Genomic DNA, 19918 nt, shown 5'->3' with positions numbered 1-19918 from the left:
TGGTTCACTCTACTTCTCTGTAAGCTAACCACCCACCCCCCTCCCTTTGATCACTGCTTGCAGAGGCAATAAAGTCATTGTTGCTTCACATTCATGCATTCTTTATTCATTCATCACACAAATAGGGGGATGACTACCAAGGTAGCCCAGGAGGGGTGGTGGAGGAGGGAAGGAAAATGCCACACAGCACTTTAAGCACAGCACTTTAAAAGTTTACAACTTTAAAATTTATTGAATGACAGCCTTCTTTTTTATGGGCAATCCTCTGTGGTGGAGTGGCTGGTTGGCCGGAGGCCCCCCCACCGCGTTCTTGGGCGTCTGGGTGTGGAGGCTATGGAATTCGGGGAGGAGGGCGGTTGGTTACAGAGGGGCTGCAGTGGCAGTCTGTGCTCCAGCTGCCTTTGCTGCAGCTCAACCATACACTGGAGCATACTGGTTTGGTCCTGCAGCAGCCTCAGAATTGAATCCTGCCTCCTCTCATCACGCTGCCGCCACATTTGAGCTTCAGCCCTGTCTTCAGCCCACCACTTACTCTCTTCAGCCCGCCACCTCTCCTCCGGTCATTTTGTGCTTTCCTGCACTCTGACATTATTTGCCTCCACACATTCATCTGTGCTCTGTCAGTGTGGGAGGACAGCATGAGCTGGGAGAACATTTAATCGCGAGTGTGTTTTTTTTTCTTTCTAAGCTTCACTAGCCTCTGGGAAGGAGAAGATCCTGTGATCATTGAAACACATGCAGCTGGTGGAGAAAAAAAAAGGGACAGCGGTATTTAAAAAGACACATTTTATAAAACAGTGGCTACACACTTTCAGGGTAAACCTTGCTGTTAACATTACATACATAGCACATGTGCTTTCGTTACAAGGTCGCATTTTGCCTCCCCGCACCGCGTGACTACCCCCTCAACCTTCCCCCCTCCCTGTGGCTAACAGTGGGGAACATTTCTGTTTAGCCACAGGCAAACAGCCCAGCAGGAATGGGCTCCTCTGAGTGTCCCTTGAAGAAAAGCACTCTATTTCAACCAGGTGACCATGAATTATATCTCACTCTCCTGAGGATAACACAGAGAGATAAAGAATGGATGTTGTTTGAATGCCAGCAAACATACACTGCAATGCTTTGTTCTACAATGATTCCCGAGTACGTGTTACTGGCCTGGAGTGGTAAAGTGTCCTACCATGGAGGACGCAATAAGGCTGCCCTCCCCAGAAACCTTTTGCAAAGGCTTTAGGACTACATCTAGGAGAACCGTGAATGCCAGGGCAAAGTAATCCTTTCACATGCTTGCTTTTAAACCATGTATAGTATTTTAAAAGGTACACTCACCAGAGGTCCCTTCTCCGCCTGCTGGGTCCAGGAGGCAGCCTTGGGTGGGTTCGGGGGGTACTGGCTCCAGGTCCAGGGTGAGAAACAGTTCCTGGCTGTCGGGAAAACCGGTTTCTCCGCTTGCTTGCTGTGAGCTATCTACAACCTCCTCCTCATCATCATCATCATCTTCTTCGTCCCCAAAACATGCTTCTGTATTGCCTCCATCTCCATTGAAGGAGTCAAACAACACGGCTGGGGTAGTGGTGGCTGAACCCCCTAAAATGGCATGCAGCTCATCATAGAAGCGGCATGTTTGGGGCTCTGACCCGGAGCGGCTGTTCGCCTCTCTGGTTTTCTGGTAGGCTTGCCTCAGCTCCTTCAGTTTCACGCGGCACTGCTTCGGGTCCCTGTTATGGCCTCTGTCCTTCATGCCCTGGGAGATTTTGACAAAGGTTTTGACATTTCGAAAACTGGAACGGAGTTCTGATAGCACAGATTCCTCTCCCCAAACAGCGATCAGATCCCGTACCTCCCGTTCGGTCCATGCTGGAGCTCTTTTGCGATTCTGGGACTCCATCATGGTCACCTGTGCTGATGAGCTCTGCATGGTCACCTGCAGCTTGCCACGCTGGCCAAACAGGAAATGAGATTCAAAAGTTTGCGGTTCTTTTCCTGTCTACCTGGCCAGTGCATCTGAGTTGAGAGTGCTGTCCAGAGCAGTCACAATGGAGCACTCTGGGATAGCTCCCGGAGGCCAATACCATCAAATTGTGTCCACAGTACCCCAAATTCGAGCCAGCAAGGTCGATTTAAGCGCTAATCCACTTGTCAGGGGTGGAGTAAGGAAATCAATTTTAAGAGCCCTTTAAGTCAAAATAAAGGGCTTCATTGTGTGGACGGGTGCAGGTTTACATTGATTTAACGCTGCTAAATTTGACCTAAAGTCCTAGTGTAGACCAAGGCTGAGGTTCCTTCCTTGTCCTGGTCTCCAGCTGCTAGTCCCAGCCCAGGCTGGAGAAGGATGGAACTTCCTCTTCCGCTGCAAGGGCCGCTCCAAGAGCCAGGTCAGATCCACATCATCCCCTTTGGGGTCAGGATCCCATGGGTTACAACAGCATGGAATTTCAGATGTAAACATCTAAAACAGTGAAGTTGACTATTTAAAAAAAAATCTTATGACCATGAAATTGACCAAAATGATAAGTGAATTTGGTAGGGCCCTAAACATGACTCATGGATTTCAAAATGTGGGTTTATCTTCAGCACAAATAGTCAGTGTGAAATATTTGACAAAGAAGTCACAGTTCTGAAGGGATGGAAAGAGAACATTCAAAAGACCTGAATAACATTCTCAGACTCTGAAGTGATTGTATGGAACACTGGAGGTTTTGGTACATTTAATTTTCTGTCACTCCCTGGAGTGGTGTCATCCTTTACCTTTTTGCTCCTTATTATGATTTCTTTTCTCTTATTCCTCTCTTTCCAAATTCCTACATCGTCTTTTCTTCTAAGAGGGGGGGGAAAAGTGTCATTTGTCTATAAATAAAAACCACTCAAGAACTGTTAGCTAATTTTCACCTAATTTAAGCAAAAATTAATTTACTGAAACTACTGTATGCCTTTACAGCAGGGCAATAGGTATCATCTGGTTACCACTCAGATCAAGATTAAATTAAGCAACCAAAAATATATATATTTCAAGTATGTCTTGATTTCAAATTCTCTGCTGAACAGGAAATATTTTAATAATTTCCCTACTTTAAAAATTAATGTCAATTTGATTGAAGAGAGATTGGTTGTAGTCAGGTTCCACAAGTGTTATCCAAATCCCTCATTCTGTCATTTCCCCTAAATTCTGACCTGTATCACCTCTATTCCCTTCCTAGGCCTCTCACGAGCAGAGAATGTTTTATGAATTGAATTATTTTCCCCAGGGAGAGCTTGTTTGAGAGACCCGCCTGCTCAGGAAGCAATCTCCTATCTGTTACCTTGCCTACTGGAGGATATTCCATTTATCAATAGGCACAGCTAAGATCAACCAAAGTTGCACACAGCATTGAATTCATGGTCTGTTTGCAATCCGTAGGAAGTGTGACATCCATATCGTCAGCTTGTTATATACCACAGATGAGTAGCTCATCCCTGTGCTTTGAACAGCCAGTCAGACAACTAACCATCTATATAATGCCAAGGAATAAACAATGACTATTTCCTTCAAAAAAGCTGGCTCCAGCTGAATAGCTACAAGGACATTCATAGTAGAAAGTTTGGGGAAAAAGTTCTCTACTTTAAACTGTAAGCTTCTGATGTTCAGGAAGAATATAGGAACAGATACACAGTGTGTGGAATTTAGTTATATTATATCTATGTTATCGACAAACACAAAATTCACTACATATGAAGGCCTCTATTTTTGGGTCTGACTGAGTTGCACTTGAGACAGGACCTAAGTGGTAGGGGTCAAAGGTGGCTTTACACCATCTATGCATTCCTCTGATCCTATGTGTTTCTCTAAATTGTGTGCAGTTGAGCATTTTTCTAAGGAATACCCTTATTTGTCCGCTGAATTTGGGATTGCAATGTAAAGAGGTGGCAGAGAGTTGTGATAGCTAGTTATATTCTATCTAAGGATACATCTAATCCTTAGGTAACCAGTTAAATTGGCTTTATAGCTCCTTCGCACCAACTGAGTGGTGCAAATGGGCCACTGCATGGCCAAGGATATGATTACCGTTTTAAAATGAAAAGAGAGTAATTTTAATTTTTGTTATTTTTCAACAACTTTTTAAATTCATTCTTTGAATATGTTAATTTGCCTATTACTTTTTAAATTTGAAACTGGAAAAGGCTGAAGTGTATTTAATACATATACATACATACATACATACATACAGTGGGTAACTGAAAAAGTTCAGTCAATTTTTATATGTTACTGGTTTCAACAATATTCTCTATACTTAATGAGGAATACCACTAGACCGAATAATCTCTAGAACTGGAGTAAACTGTTTAAGGGCGCTGATGCTGTACATACATATACATAGTATACATACATTTTGAAAACAAAACAAAAAAACTTTAAGTTGCAGTTAACTGAAAGGTGCAGATTCTGAGGTGCATTGATCACATTGTTACAAACACCCACTCTATGCACACCATTAAATGAGGCAAAAGTCTTGTGGAAGAAATAGTATGTGATCATGTAATTAATGATTGTATCATAATGCATACAAACCAGGGACCACTCTGTTGGCCTAATAAGTAATATATCTTCTCTTGCATTGCACTAGGATTATCTTTTGCCCTCGTCTCTAAATATAGCAGTCCCTAAATATCTTTTCTTTCTGTGTTAATCTGACAGTAAACCTTTATGTTCAGATGACCTCTGATAGGTGAAGCAAGAAGGGAGGAAGCTAGAGTTCTGGTGGCAGAAGTTATGACCCAGCTAATTCTGAAAATATAGCATAAAGTTTTCTGAAATCATGTGTTATGTGCAGTATTGGGGACTGTGCCTTTAAGGGCTGAGCTTTTCAGAGGCAGTGTGTGTGTAAACAGAATAAAGCAAATCTGCTGCAAGAACCTTAAACACCCAGTGATCACTCTCCACATGGCCGTGAGAGTTCTCATATGGTGGGAACAACAAAGAACTAAACCGATCTTCATATTTGACAGCTTAGCGAGTCTGGGCTAGCTCTGCTAAGATGCGAAGTTGAGTGTTTTCCAATGAGATTGACGTAAACCTCTCAGACAAAACTGAATTGATTTGGGCCAAATACATCGTCATCATCTCTTTATCATGGCCAATTCCACTCCCTCAGGTGCAGGAGAAAATTGGAAAACGTTAGACTAGTATTCACAATGTAGACCAAAATATTTCACGTTTGGGGAGACCCACCCAGTTTTGGTGGAAACAGATCATGCTTCACTGAAGGAGAATAGGATGTCAGCAGATCTTACGCAAGTTGTGGTAGGAACTTACTCAGGAAGTCCTCTCCTAGTGTTGCTAATTTTCCATATAGTGCTTTGAGGTAGCTTGTGTAGCCTTCACTCTGTAGAGGATATGGTTTAGTTCTCTTTCATCATACCTGCCTGAGTAATCTCTCAGTTTCTGTTGTGTCTATCTGAGGTTCAATCTAAGTGAGACACAGGTAATTCTGTAATGTAGAGATGGAGATGGGGAGAGGGTATTACCTGCCTTTTGTCATTAAGCTTCACAAAGGTTGTACTGTATTCATGGCTAATATCAGCAAGATTCCCACCCCTCATTTACATTATGCCAGAGTAGAATATTGTGATGACCCTTTCCTTTCCAGTGTAGATCACATCACAGTGAATGATACCTTTGTCATCACTTCCAGAGTAAACAGGGGTATTCCTTTGGAAAAAAACACTAGAAAGGTTCAGCTAGCAAAAGTCGTAGCTGCCCAGTTATTTAAGGCTTTGTCTACATGGGGATAGCCGGGAAAATTAAATAAAAGGAGATTATGACATCTGTTCGCAATAGTCTACGATGGCTTCCAATTCATTTCCGAATGCAGTTCAGGGCATTGACCTCAGCCTATAATGCACCCTATGGTTTGGATTCTGGTTACCATAGAGACAGATTCTCTCTTTCTGTGATGCTGTGGAATGTGAAATAGGCTGCAGCATTCATAGTAATAGCAACCAGGTCTTAACAGGGAAGGAGCTAACTGAGAATTTTCGTTAATTGAGTTCTTGATTCTGGAATTCTCTCCTCACTGGTTTGAATCTGCTGACCTTCATGGTATTGACAAAGGTTTGTGTCTGAAGTAGACCAGTAGGAAAGTTTGAGTTCACTTCATCAGGGATTTGACAGAACCCAGAATTACAGCTAATTGAAAGTCACAATTTCCCTTCTGCTCCAAGTTCTAAAATTGGGGGTGTGGGAGGATTCCATTTTGGAACAACAACAAAAAAATTCTGAAGTTGCTCATGGAAGGGAAATTCCAAAAATATTTTATTTAAAAAAATGCAAAGTGAAATTTCCCCTGGAGACTCCAAGGCTCCCTGCTCGGCTGCAGCCCCCAGGCCCGGCTCCCAACTCCATGGCAGAAATCCTAGAAGTCTCTTAGGATTTCCAGGTTCCCTGTGGCAGACCTGGAAACCTAGACCCTGGGGGATTTCAGGCTCCTGAAACCCTGGGTCCCCAACCCTGAGGAAAAGTCTTTTGACAGGCTGCCCTGGAGCCAAGGACCCTGGAATCACTGGGTTCCCAATTTGGGTCAGGCTGCTGAGGAGCTGGGTGGGTAAGCTGACAAGAAACCAAGCAGGTTTCTGATGAAGACCTGTGTGACAGGTAAGTTTTGAAACGTATCTTCTGTTGGACTATTAATCAAAATCAGCATGCTCCTGCAAAATGTTTTAATTTCAATTAATTGGTATTTTCTGACAAACGTTCAGTCAGAAAGTTTCTGACCAGCTCTACCTAGAATTTAATGTCATTAGAATTGACACCAATTAGAAGTTGATGGTGGATCTTCCACCAACTGTTTATACATAATAAAAGGTCCCAATCAGCAAGTAAAAAAAGGCCATGAGAATAGGTAGGATTACTTATTACCTATAATGTGGGAAGGACATATGGTTCAAAAAGTAATAAAATAAAGAGCTGCAGTAACAAGACAAAGAAAAAAACTGTCTTAAAAGAAATGAAGCACAAAACCTTCCCACTTTTCTTCTGGGGGAGAAGATAGGGAGGAAAGGCTTTTGGGAAGAAAGGAGGTTGTGAATCTCACCTGGACTAAGACTAGAAACAAGAGTGAATTGTCTCAAATTGTCTTTTTAGCTGAAGACAGTGATTGTCAAAGACATAACTTGATTGATAAAGTGTGTAAAAAGCAAACTCTTAAAGATTCCTTGCTAATACCTGCCTGATTCGCTCAAGACGACCAGTATGTGTCTAAGCACCCCCCGGGTTTACCCGGTTTGAAAGTATCATCACCAAATACCTATAAATGTTTTATTACAGTTTGAATATAGTAAATTGATTATTATTTTGGCTTTTTAGGCATGTTTAGAGCAATTGTTTAAATACTATTTTGCCTTTGGATTTAATAAAAAATTATGATTAAATGAGTGTCTGGTGGTTTCCCATATTAATAATTTGAAATATTAATAATTCCAACAGTAGTCAATACCAGGTAAGCTTTACCTTTCCAAACTGAAGCGTACATCTGGAGATTAAAATGACTAAGTTATAAAATTATTAGGTTGTGTTACTAATTTTATATCAAAGCCCCACTTCAGGGATATATGTGCAATATTGGGGAATGTATAATTGGGCCTTAATACATGATGTACAAGAAAATACAATAAAGTTATATTAAGATTGCAAAGTCAATCACTAAAAAGTTAGGAAATGCCAGAATTAAGAGGCCCTGTATATCCTATCCTGTGCACTGAGGGAAGTCTTTCCTGTTGATTTCAAAGGGCTTGGGATCAGAACATGAATGAGGCAGGGGTCCTGTGGCACAAAAGCATGTGGTCCTGTAATTAAAGACAGTATCACAATACACAAGCACAAGGGGCCCAATTACCAGGCTGGGTGCTCAACACTTTCTGAACATCATACTACTTTAAACCAAGTCAAACTGGTCATCCAAAGATAGAGGCACCCAAAATCAAGGCACACTTTTCAATATGTTGGCTAAATCACACTGGATCTATATCAGTATGAATGTGTCACTGCAGTATTCAACTGACTAGAATTTCAGCTGGTAAAACATGAACTCATGACTAATACCAATAATACTAATACTGTGAATAGAATTATATACTGAACCTGTTCCTACAGTCTTCACACATATGTAAGTCCACATGAAGTTCATGTGAGTTTTAAAAGATCAGCAGAATCAGATTTGATGGACAGCTAATATGGACACCTGACATTTCTTTTGACAGTATGTGCCATTGCTTGTATGGGTTACTTTATCTTCAGAGTCAGTGCTTATATTGATTGTAGAGTGTATAAAGCATATATAGGTTCAGAGAACTAATTGACATTTAATAGCTAGCTATTAAATACATAAAGCAAAGGAGAGAATTATATTCGTACCCTGGATAGGAATAATGTAATTCCCAGACTGAATTTACAAGATTACTTGACCTATAGAAGTCAAAAAGTCAAATGAAAGAATGTATTTTTCCTGCAGAAACTGATATTTATACACTTAGAGATAATAAAACATATTAAACTTAAAGGTTCATTGCATAACCTCACAAAAGAATCTTTGTCCCTCTAAAATGCAGTGCAGCTTGCAAACTGGTATTAACGGCAACTACATCAGTTTTAGGAGACACTCTGTTAGCCCAGTGGACTTACCTCTATTATATTCACTGTTTTGTATTATATTCTGCAGTAATGCAAGGAACTTACAGGCCTGTGTCCTGTAAGACACTGGCTTCAGCAGTTAGCATGAAGCTTGAGGCCTATGAACTGTGTCATAGATAATTTTAGGTAACCCATAAGTTTTGGGGCACTGGAAATCGAACGGAAGTGGGGATTTTGTCCATGAAGTGATAAGCCAAACATAGAAACACAAACACACACCAGATTCTCGAAGGTTTTGGACAGAACAAATGACCTCAAGAGAGCTATGGCAATGAACTGACATATGATAATGGGGTGAAATCATAAATATACTAACCTATAGAAAAAGGACACCTGAACATTGGTAAGGGGAAGAAATACAAATAAGGAAGAAGGGAGAAATCCCTACTGAATATGCATTAGACGTGATAATGTCAGCATAATATATTATTAAAGCGGCATCCCAGAGCAGTAGGCCAAGGAGAGAGAGAGAGAAAGAGATGCAGCCCTTGTGAGGGGACAGAATGATGGCCACTGGTGAGGATGAGGAAAGTGATGGTGATGAGGAAGATAATGGCTAACATTTCAAGTTGTTCTGCAAGGGATGCGGGTGTGAGTATGGATGTTCAGATGTACTTTCTGTATTATCACTATCTACCTTAGTGAGTTATATAGTGTGTGAGACTTTGCTAAATATATTAGTAAATTATTTATTTGTAAATAAAAGCATTCCTATAGTGTGAGCGTTGCACCTGTGCACATCGGGGTTCCAAAATTATATAATAATTTTAATACTGGGCCCCATCTTGGGACAAGTACCTTGTGATGGGTTCCCCCCCAGGGTGCCACCTCGAACTGGGGTATCACTGAACCCCCTGACCCACCATTCTGGGCTCCCTCTCACATTACTCATGTGACAAGCTGCAAAGCCCTCCAGCCTGCACACAGTTAGGAACACACCGAGCTGCAGTTATATGCAGGCTCTCTGACCAGCCCCTGCATAGGAAGGCTACAGCTAAGGCAACTCCCAGCTCCTCAGGCACACATCCCCTCTGGAGTATAAACCCAAAATTATGCTGTCTTGTGCTTCACAGTGTAAGCTCATACAATTCACCCCCTCCCTCAACATGGAGAGGAATATGCAACAGTCTTTGCCCTGGAGTTGTGATTCCCACACACTTCACTCCAGCTCACTGGTTTAGATAAAGCAAAAACCAAGTTTATTAACTACAAAAGATTTTAAGTGATAAGTGATAGAAACAGATCAAAGCAGATTACCTAGAAAATAAACACAAAGTAAGCTAATATACTAAAAGGTTGGATATGAATAGCAGATTCTCACCCTAAGAGATGATACAACCAGGCTGCAGTTTCTTAAGGGGCAAGCTGCACTTGCTTTAGACTTGGTATCCCCAGGTGTTTCATTCACAGGCTAGAAACCCTGGGTCCAGCACTTTCCACAGTTCAGTCTTTGTTCCTCAGATGTTTCCAGGGGTCTTCTTGGGTGGGGAGTGAAGAACATCAGATGTCACTCCCTACTTTATATAGCTTTTGCATATGGCAGGAATCCTTTGTTCCCAAAGCTTGGGCCCCAAACCAGTTTGTGGAAAAATACAGCCATCCCAAGATGGAGACCAGAGATGTGTGGTCTCATCACATGTCCTTGTAGAATCAGAGCAGCCATTACTCAGAGGCTGTCTGTAGGATTTTCAGGAAGGCTCCCCAGGTGGGAAATAAGCTTCTCCTAATGCCTATTGTTTTTTTTTTTTTCTCCTAATGGCCCATTGCCCTGAATAGGCGCTTCCCCACAATCCTTACTGAAAGCATCTTGTCTAGTGGGGTCTACCCAGGTATAACTACATTTTAAATACAGTTACATAGTCAATATTCATAACTTCAGATACAAAAATGATACATGCATACAAATAGGATAATCATATTCAGCAAATCATAACTTTTCCAGTGATACTTCACATGATTTATCTTGCATAAAATACATTGTAATTATGTCATAATCAGATCATATCACTGGGAAGAATATGGGATGTAGTGTTAAAAACTTGTCTACCCCTAAAGTGATAAGTGGGAATTCTTATTCATAATCTATAGATCAGGTTACAACTGTTTAATGCAGTTCCAAAGATAAGATTACATACAGAAGTCAGATTAATGCTTTTCAGGGCAGAGATCATCTCTTCTTTTGTCTTCTTCCTCTCCACAACACTTAGTGCATTAACTAGAAACAGACAACTAAATATTAATTCTATATTTTTTTTCCTTTAATCTAATAGCCAGTGTTGCAGTTATATGGTAACAAAAGTATTAACCAAAGGAAAACTATTGGGATGTGTCAAATCTCATGTCAGATTAAAAAAAAAAAAGTTAGCCTCATCAGGAAGCAGAGTGAACTGGTACTGAAAAGTATTTTCTTTAGAGAATGCATGCCAGATAGAATGTGTAGATATTTAGGTTAGTACATTCAACACAAGTATTTTCAGTGAGTGTTATGGTTTGTGCACCTGCATGAGTTTGATGATTTTGAGAATTCATTAGTTTATTATGTTTGCATGCCTGTCCTATATTTTGTTTTTATCTCATCATGAGAGCTGGAGTCTATAATGTTTCACAGTGATTGGCTGATATCTTAAAATCAATTGGAGAAAAGAAGCTTATTGTCACTCATGTTAGAGCCAAACATAGCCAGCAGGCACAGTGAGACTAAAGCGATCAAGAATGACTTCAGAGACCTATACCAGGAACTGAATAAAAGAACAAGCATGTGATCTCTCTCGGAAGTCTACCTCTGAGTTCCAAAAAAATAAGTGAGAAGTAAACTCAATAAGGTAAGACTCCTGCTACAGCTGGGCAAAGTTATTTTGTACAAATAGCTTATTCACTCAATAAAAATGCAGTTTCAATCAACCCAGAATTATTTATGAATTCACCACATGCGCAAGTGTAACCTACACACCTCCTGGGTGTGGTGTTCCATCCCATCTAGTGGCACCGAGACCACTTAGAGAGAGATGAAATGAGTCTGCTCTACAGCCTTAGCTATGAGCCAGTTGGCTTTTAGCTCATGCACTAAGCTCCAGAGGTCCCCGGTTCAATCCTGCCCGTTGACGACCGGGGTCTGTCGGCGTTACATATGCCCACAAAACACCCTTAGGTTCACAAAGGGATTACATATTTCACACAATAGCAAAAAGCAGCAGCTACTGGTAGTGCTGCCCCCCCCCCCCACACACACACGCACCGACCCACGCACAACCCTTATAATCTCAGGGCACTCATCTGGGATGTAGAAGACCTTCATTCAGATCCACATTCTGGAACAGGGATTTGAATTTAGCTTCTCACCCTCCCAGATGAGTGCCCTAATCACTGGGCTAAATGTTATAAGGAGCCACTACAACCACACCTCCCTCCTTCATTTTACAATTCTAGTCCTTTAAAATGTTTGGTTTCCAAGCAGTTTTAGTTTAAGAAAAACATTTTAATTGACCCAAAATGGACTTTCTGAAAAATTTCAGATTTGATTAGAGTCAAGCTGAACTTTTTGTTTTGATATTTTTGGAACTGCCACCTAACTGAGAATGCAGCATAGACCATCTCAGTCCCAGGATATTAGAGACACAAGGTTGGTGAGGTAATATTTTTTATTGGACCAACTTCTGTTGGTGAGACAGACAAGTTCTATATGGCTTGAAAGCTTGTCTCTCTAACCAACAGAAGTTGTTCCAATAAAAAAAATATTACCTCACCCATCTTATCTCTACCAAACTGGGAAGTCAGTTATTCACTTAGCTCTGCTTTTGGTTGAAGGAGTAGAATATAGATATGATTGGTTTCAAGGAGTCCTCTTCTCTTTGTGATCCTGGTCTCAATCCTACAACAGATCACATGGAACTCCTTTGACTTCTATAGGACAATATAAGGGTTCCCAGCTATAATATACTGACTGTAACATAGCTCTCTTGCTTTAACCACTAACTGACTATGTTATGAAGAAGCCCCCTGTAAGAAGAAGGAACACCATCACTTCCTGAGTACCCCCTTGAAGCTCAGTGTGGCTCTGCTATGGCCTGCCTCAATTTCCCCCTCAATGAGGTAACAATGAGGGCTCTTAAACGTACATCCAAGGAGAAGTCAAAACACTGTACTTTGCAGTAAAGTATCTCCACTTAATAAAGCCTTCTGAAATGATCATGCGTACAATGGTTTAAAGACCCTTACCTTACAGCCCATATAAAACTTAAGTCACAAAACAAAAGTCTCAGGTTTCAGCAGTCACTCCTTCTATTGTAAAGTCTCAGGCTTCTTCACTGCCTGGGCAGCTCTAGTCCTTTCCCTGCACGTTCAGGGTCTCTCCCAAGCCAACTGGCCTGCCTCCCAATCTTTTGACTAGCTCAGATTCCCCAAAAGTTCCCTTTCTCTTCAGGAGTCCTTCTCTAACTGAGGTCCTCAGACTTTTATCATGCCCAGGTCTTCTTTGCCTAATTAACTGTCTCCCTGTTACTCAATGGGCTAACTACTCCAGCTGAACTTGAGTTGCCTTTTCCCCTTTGTGGTGCCTGTCAGAGGTAGGCTATCTTGGCCCCCTTCCTTCAGTGGGCCAGCTACCCCCAACACTTCCCGTATGGGCAGATTACTACATAATTATCCACCTCTGAAGAACTCATCACTGTCAGACATTAGATAGGCAACATATCTGATCCAGTCTTGTAATTACAATATTCTATAACTTTGTAAACCAAACATCAATACATAATTTCATGCATTGAACAAGTACAGTCTTAGTGCACTGTGAGAAATATTTAAAAGAAAATATTACCAATGCTTTACAAAAAATGTAAAGGCATAACTGTTACAGGTGATGTTTATGTTATGTTTTGACAATAGTTTGAGCTCAGAAAATACAGTAGGTTAGAGTTGCCCAGGGCCTTACATCACTCATGCAGTACACCTGCTTTTTTTTTTTGACAGCTTCTTTTAACGGCATATAGTTAGTTGCTTATGTTGTTCAATTCAGCTAATTTGGGATGGATCCCTACCCGTTTTCTACACTGTGAACGTCTCTCCCCCCCTCCCCCCGCCATTTCCTTTAGCTGTCAAGTTACATATATAAGCAGGGGAATGGTCCTGCTATTGTGAGGAACTTTCCTGACTTATACACTACCCCGGTGAAGTAGGCTAGTGAAAGGATCTAAACCCTTGCTTCCCCTTCCTTTACCCAGAGGACTGCCTGATCTCAAGGGCTCCCCTTCCACTCTCTTGTGTGGCAGAGTCCTATAATCCCAACAAGGCTGGGCCCACAATTCCTGGTGGGGCTCGACTCCCAACCTTGTCATGGTCACTTAGGGCACGGGCTAGGGTGTCCCCACTGTGGGGTTTTCTCTCTGCACTGGATGCTTCCCTGACCCAATGATCATTACGTACAGTTCAAAGCAAATACAATTTATTAAACAGCAATCAATTTTTTAAAAAAGGAAAAAAATGGGAATGGTTAAAGGAAAACACATAACCCTGCTCTGTTGCACAGGGACATCACAACCAGGGTCTCTGAAATGTAAGGGAAGTTCAGTCTGTTCCTCACACGTCCCAGGCCTCCTTCTCAGGCCCTGACAGAGCTGCAGGGATGCTGCGGGTCGGACACTTGCTCTGGCAGTGGCCACACACCCTCAGGCTTCAGATGGCAGGATCTGTCTTCCCAGCATCTGCCCCGCCCTGTCGGGGTTACGATCCCCTTCCAAATCTGGCCTGCAAGACCTCTTGGTTGGGGGCAGCTCCCTGTGCCAGGCCCACTGCCCAGGGTTCCCCTCGCTTCCCCAGCTGCTCACCGCACCGGGCTTCAGACTGCTCCAGCTCCACTCTGCCTACGCTCCATGGGCTGCTTCTCTGCCCTCTCTGGCTCTAATTGCTGCAGCTCTCCTCCCAGCACAGGTCTGGTCTGTGGACTGCTTCTGTGACTCTGCTCCCAGCACTGAACTGCTTCCTGGGCTGCTTTTCTGGCACAGCTCTGCTCTCCAGCTCAACTTGAGCCCCTGCTTTCTCCTTAGCTCAGCCCCACTCTGTCTGACCCAGGCAATTCCAACTCACCTAGAGGACAGGACCCGCCCTGTTCTCCTAACTCCCTGATTAGCCTGGTTGCCTGGTCAGACAGGCTGACCTGGAGCATTAGCCTCTCCCCATTGTTCCTGTGGATTGTCAGTCTCAGGATCCTGATTTCCAATCTACCCTTCCCCTTACTTTTGGCTTTTGGTAGCCAGCCAAACACCCCTACTGAGTTTTAGTACGGGGACAACAGTAAGGTAAGTGCCTGTTAGGAATGGGTAAACTGTTTTATCTAAACCGTAAGTCCTATGCCAACTTTCACCTCATCTTTTGGTGGCAGCAACTCAACCTGCTGCCACTGCCAGCTGTAGCTTACCTTCTAAGAATGCCTGGGGTGCCATGGCCCTTCTGATACACTCCTAATAACGTATTATCTGTGGTTTCCTAGGCCTGGACATTTCTATGAAGAAACTAGATATGCAGAATTCAAATGGGGCAGCAAACTAGTAATAACTCAGTTTAGTACTAGTTGCTGATAAAAGCAGTGTGGGGAAATTAGGGTAGTAGAGCCTGCTACTGAACTGCGTTACATCTGTGTCTATTGAGGGCAGATAGGATGGTGCAAAACTTTCACCTCAAGCACTAAATGAGTCCTCTGGACAAGAATTATGGAACCTCCACACAGAATAGAACTGATAAGGAAAGTGAAGGACTGTGGTGACTCCCCTAAAGGTCAAGTACCAAGAAGAACTTAAGACTTCCTTGAGTCCAGTTGAGGACAAACACCTTGCACAACACCTTGCACCTTGAAGTAAAAAACAGTGGTAGAGAGGGAAAAAGTAGGGGCAGGGGCACTAAAACAACATTCTGGTACTTCTCGGAGCAAAACCAAACCTGAAGGGCAAAGTTTGTTCCTGTTACAGTTTGATAAAGGACTAAAACCCTATCTTTTATACGGTATGTCATAACAGAAGTTGACTGACCTAAAATAGTCCAAATCCAGCTGTGACTGACATGGATACGAATCCGTTGATCTCAGTGGAGCTGCATCAGTGTAAAAGAGCTGAATTTGGCTCATTCTATGAGCATAAAGCCATTTGCCATGCGAGGCATGGCAGAATACTATTCCATCTATAGCTTTGTGGTGCCGATACAAAACTCCATTCTTTTAAATGAGTTTGCTTCTCTGAAGAAGCATCATGGAGGGCACCTTGAACTTAATGGCAGTTTGGTTGTGCTTGGAAAGTGTGAAGAAAGTGTGAGTCTCTGAGCTAATATAGCTCAAAGATTAATTTCTAGCACTAATGATTTTGTGAACCAGCCTTTAGAAATCATATCAATTAGTTGGGAAGTCCTCCCAACCATGCCCCCCCACCCCTTTTGAGGCTGTGTGAGGACTTATTTTTATTAATGTACATTCTGGTAAGTGGATCAATAAATTCTTTGTTAATAGTATATGTGTGTCAATTTTACTAGGTTACATTATTTTCAAAAGACTTAATCTTCACAGTAATACAGTGGTTAAGGACTTTTTCCATCTTTCAAAAAAAAAAAAAGCTGAACCATTCAAACCCTACACTCTTCCCTGCTTTTTGTTCGCTGGTGGGGATGGAGGAGAGAACAGATTCAACACCTCTTTAGCTTTTAGAAAAGCAACATTAAAAGGATTTGCTTATTGTACAGCAAACAGCACTTTCTTTAATTTAGGAGTATAATTAGTGGGTATACTATCATATGTATAAAAGCATCACAAAATAACATATGCCCCCTGTCATAAATATAAAGGGAAGGGTAAACCCCTTTAAAATCCCTCCTGGCCAGAGGAAAAATCCTCTTACCTGTAAAGGGTTAAGAAGCTAAAGGTAACCTCGCTGGCACTTGACCAAAATGACCAATGAGGAGACAAGATACTTTCAAAAGCTGGGAGGAGGGAGAAAAACAAAGGATCTGTGTCTGTCTGTATGCTGCTTTTGCCGGGGACAGAACAGGAATGGAGTCTTAGAACTTTTAGTAAGTAATCTAGCTAGGTATGTGTTAAATTATGATTTCTTTAAATGGCTGAGAAAAGAACTGTGCTGAATAGAATGATTATTCCTGTCTGTGTGTCTTTTTTGTAACTTAAGGTTTTGCCTAGAGGGATTCTCTATGTTTTGAATCTAATTACCCTGTAAGGTATCTACCATCCTGATTTTACAGAAGTGATTCCTTTACTTCTATTAAAAGTCTTCTTGTAAGAAAACTGAATGCTTTTTCATTGTTCTAAGATCCAAGAGTTTGGGTCTGTGGTCACCTATGCAAATTAGTGAGGATTTTTACCAAATCTTCCCCAGGAAGTGGGCTGCAAGGGTTAAGAGGATTTTGGGGGGAAAGATGTGTCCAAATTACTTTTTCCCAGTAAACCCAGATAAAGTTTGGTGGTGGCAGTAGAAATCCAAGGGCAAAGGGTAAAATAACTTGTACCTTGGGGAAATTTTAACCTAAACTGGTAAAAGTAAGCTTAGGAGGTTTTCATGCAGGTCCCCACCTCTGTACCCTAGAGTTCAAAGTGGGGAAGGAAACTTGACACCCCCTGTATTTATTTTCCATAGACTGTATTTCACACAATACTGTTTACTGTACTTTTTGATTTAGAATTACACTAGGGTTGTGCCTCAACACAGGGGGATGGAGTGAGTTACCTCTCAGGGTCCCTTTCAGCCCTACATTTTTGTGATTCTGAAGTGTTTTTAATTTTGTTTCTCATCTTAAACATTTCCGTAATGTAAATCTGTCTAGCTATGTAATGATACTTATATATGTGTTTGTGTACATTTATGCAGAGTATATGCAACCTGGATATAATTCAGAAATCACTCACATGAGCACTAGGGGGCAGCACTCATTGCCATGCACTAATAAGAATGGTTGAAGCACATATTTCACTCTCCTTTGGTTACGGTTAGCCTAGGATGTAATGTGGGCACATTTGGATGGTCAGTACGCGTTAGAAATCACAGGGTTATTGCACGGTACTATCCATTTGGGAAACACCAGTAGCCACATTATCACTGAACCTTTTTCCCCCATATACATTGAATATGTTTCAAGGGCTATTCTGGATTGTGTTCCTGCAGAAGGGGCCACTTTGCACATTTCCTGGCTCATAAATGCCTTGATTAAGCTGATGATGGACATTCATGGTTTCAGAAAATTAGGTATAGAACCTAAGTAACTGTCCAGTGACAGTTAATCATCTTGAGATTGACTCAGTCGTTCTAGCATTTTAAATGGAAAGTCCATGGGCCAACATATCCTGCTGATGACAAATCACTTGCTCCTGTATGCTGTTATTCCATTTGTTTGACATCTTGATTTATGGATCTAGACTAAAGGACAAGTTAAGTTACTTCCCCATATAAGATAGGCAAGAGACTAACCCATATCTGTGTCTGTTAAAAGTACATACTCGAAGGCAGAGCTGAACAGAACTTACCCTCATGTGGTGCAACCTAAAAATATATTATGGACTAATTCTCTGAGGGAGAAAAAGATGGAACAGCTGACCTCCAGGTAAATGCACAATGCATGGGGGAAACTAGACCAGCCAAGTTAGGGGTGCTTCGTAAATGCAAAAGATTGTGCCTTGTAACATTAATAATAGTAAAAATAATAGCCACTTACAGTGAACTCAGACTTACACTACTGAAATACATTTTCTGCTGAAGTGTAAAGGAAGTCCTCCAATATTGCAACATGCAGTCACACAGTTACTGTGAACGTCTGCTTATAAAAAAAATTTTCTGTGAAGAAAATCACTGTTATGAATGAGTCCAATCGTACTCTCCAAATGAGAATATCTACCATAGGAAAGAGGATGGATGTTGAGGCTTATAAATCACTTATCTAGTTCCATCTCTCCCTCCCCCCTTTTTGTTTTTGGACTTTGAAAGTAAAATGAAAGACAGTGTTCTGTTACCCTTTTGGGAGAAAAAAAATAATAAAGTGCAGGGTGGATTGGGATTTTGGGCTTGGAGTGTGAAACAACAAGAAAACATAAGAAAAACAGGCAAAAGAGAAGGATTAAACACAAATCACAGAAATGCAATGAATGTACCCAGTTTCAGATACTGGTGAATGGGATTTGTAGTAAATGAGGCAGTTTTTCACACAGCTAATTTTTGCAAACGCTCAAAAATGTTCAGGACTAGATTCTCAGTGTAACTGCATTGGAGTAAACAGAGTTACATCAATTTACTCCAGCTGAAGCTCTGGTCCTACATTTTAGTTTTGCTATTACTAGAGGTCACTTGGATGATCATGAGCAATGGGGGACCAGGTTTTCTGGTCCACTAATGCCATTTTGCTCAAAGTAAGCAGCACAAAGTGGTCTTAAACTGGCCAGAGATAGCCATTTGGAGATTTATCCTTGTGCAGAGCAACTGATCACTGGCTTTGCCACCTCCTGTGCCAGATGTCCGCTGCCTACCCTGCCACAAGGGGAGTACTGGGGGCAACCGTGTGTGGAACAGAGAAAAGAAGGAATGTGACAGGGCACAACTATACTTGAACCTAAACTCACATAAATTAGGGATGCTCCTATGAAATTGGCTCCCTGTAGCCCCCCTTCATTTGGAAAGATATGGTGGCCATTCATGTAGATATGGTGGCATTAATCCCTCAGCCCGTACCGCTTCACGCAGCCCTCATTGGCATGGAGCGGCGAACTGTGGCCAGTGGGAGCTGCGATCGGCCGAACCTGCATACGTGGCAGGTAAACAAACAAGCCTGGCCTGCCAGGGAGCTTTCCCCGGTGAGCTGCGGGCCAAAGGTTGCCAGTCCCTGTGCTAGGGGTTCAAATTTACAGTGGATCGAGGCCTGTATTTTCACATGCATTTTACACCTGCCTTTGCGTTGTCACAGTTACATGCACAAAATTAGATTTCTAAATACCATTTATATGGGCATCTGCAGAAAGTGCATGTAGAATCAAAACGTATAAAAGCATATAGCTCTAGACCTTAAAAATTCCACCTCTCCATTGATGGTGAGTTTTTTGTTGACCCCCTACCTGTATTTTAAGGCTTCAGGACTGTGTGCAAATGTAGCATCTTTTTGTTCGCTGAACTCAGATCTCCTTCAAACATATTTTCCCCACAGTCATTCTGCGCTTGTATTTAGTTTTCTATTTAGAGCTCTACTTTTTATCTGCATTCTCTTTTTCCACAATGAACAAAAAAGACTTTT

The sequence above is a fragment of the Lepidochelys kempii genome, chromosome 1 (assembly GCF_965140285.1).
Source record: "Lepidochelys kempii isolate rLepKem1 chromosome 1, rLepKem1.hap1, whole genome shotgun sequence".
Lineage (NCBI taxonomy): Eukaryota > Metazoa > Chordata > Testudines > Cheloniidae > Lepidochelys > Lepidochelys kempii.
The sequence above is the reverse complement of the archived record's forward strand: the minus strand, read 5'-3'. Positions refer to the sequence as shown.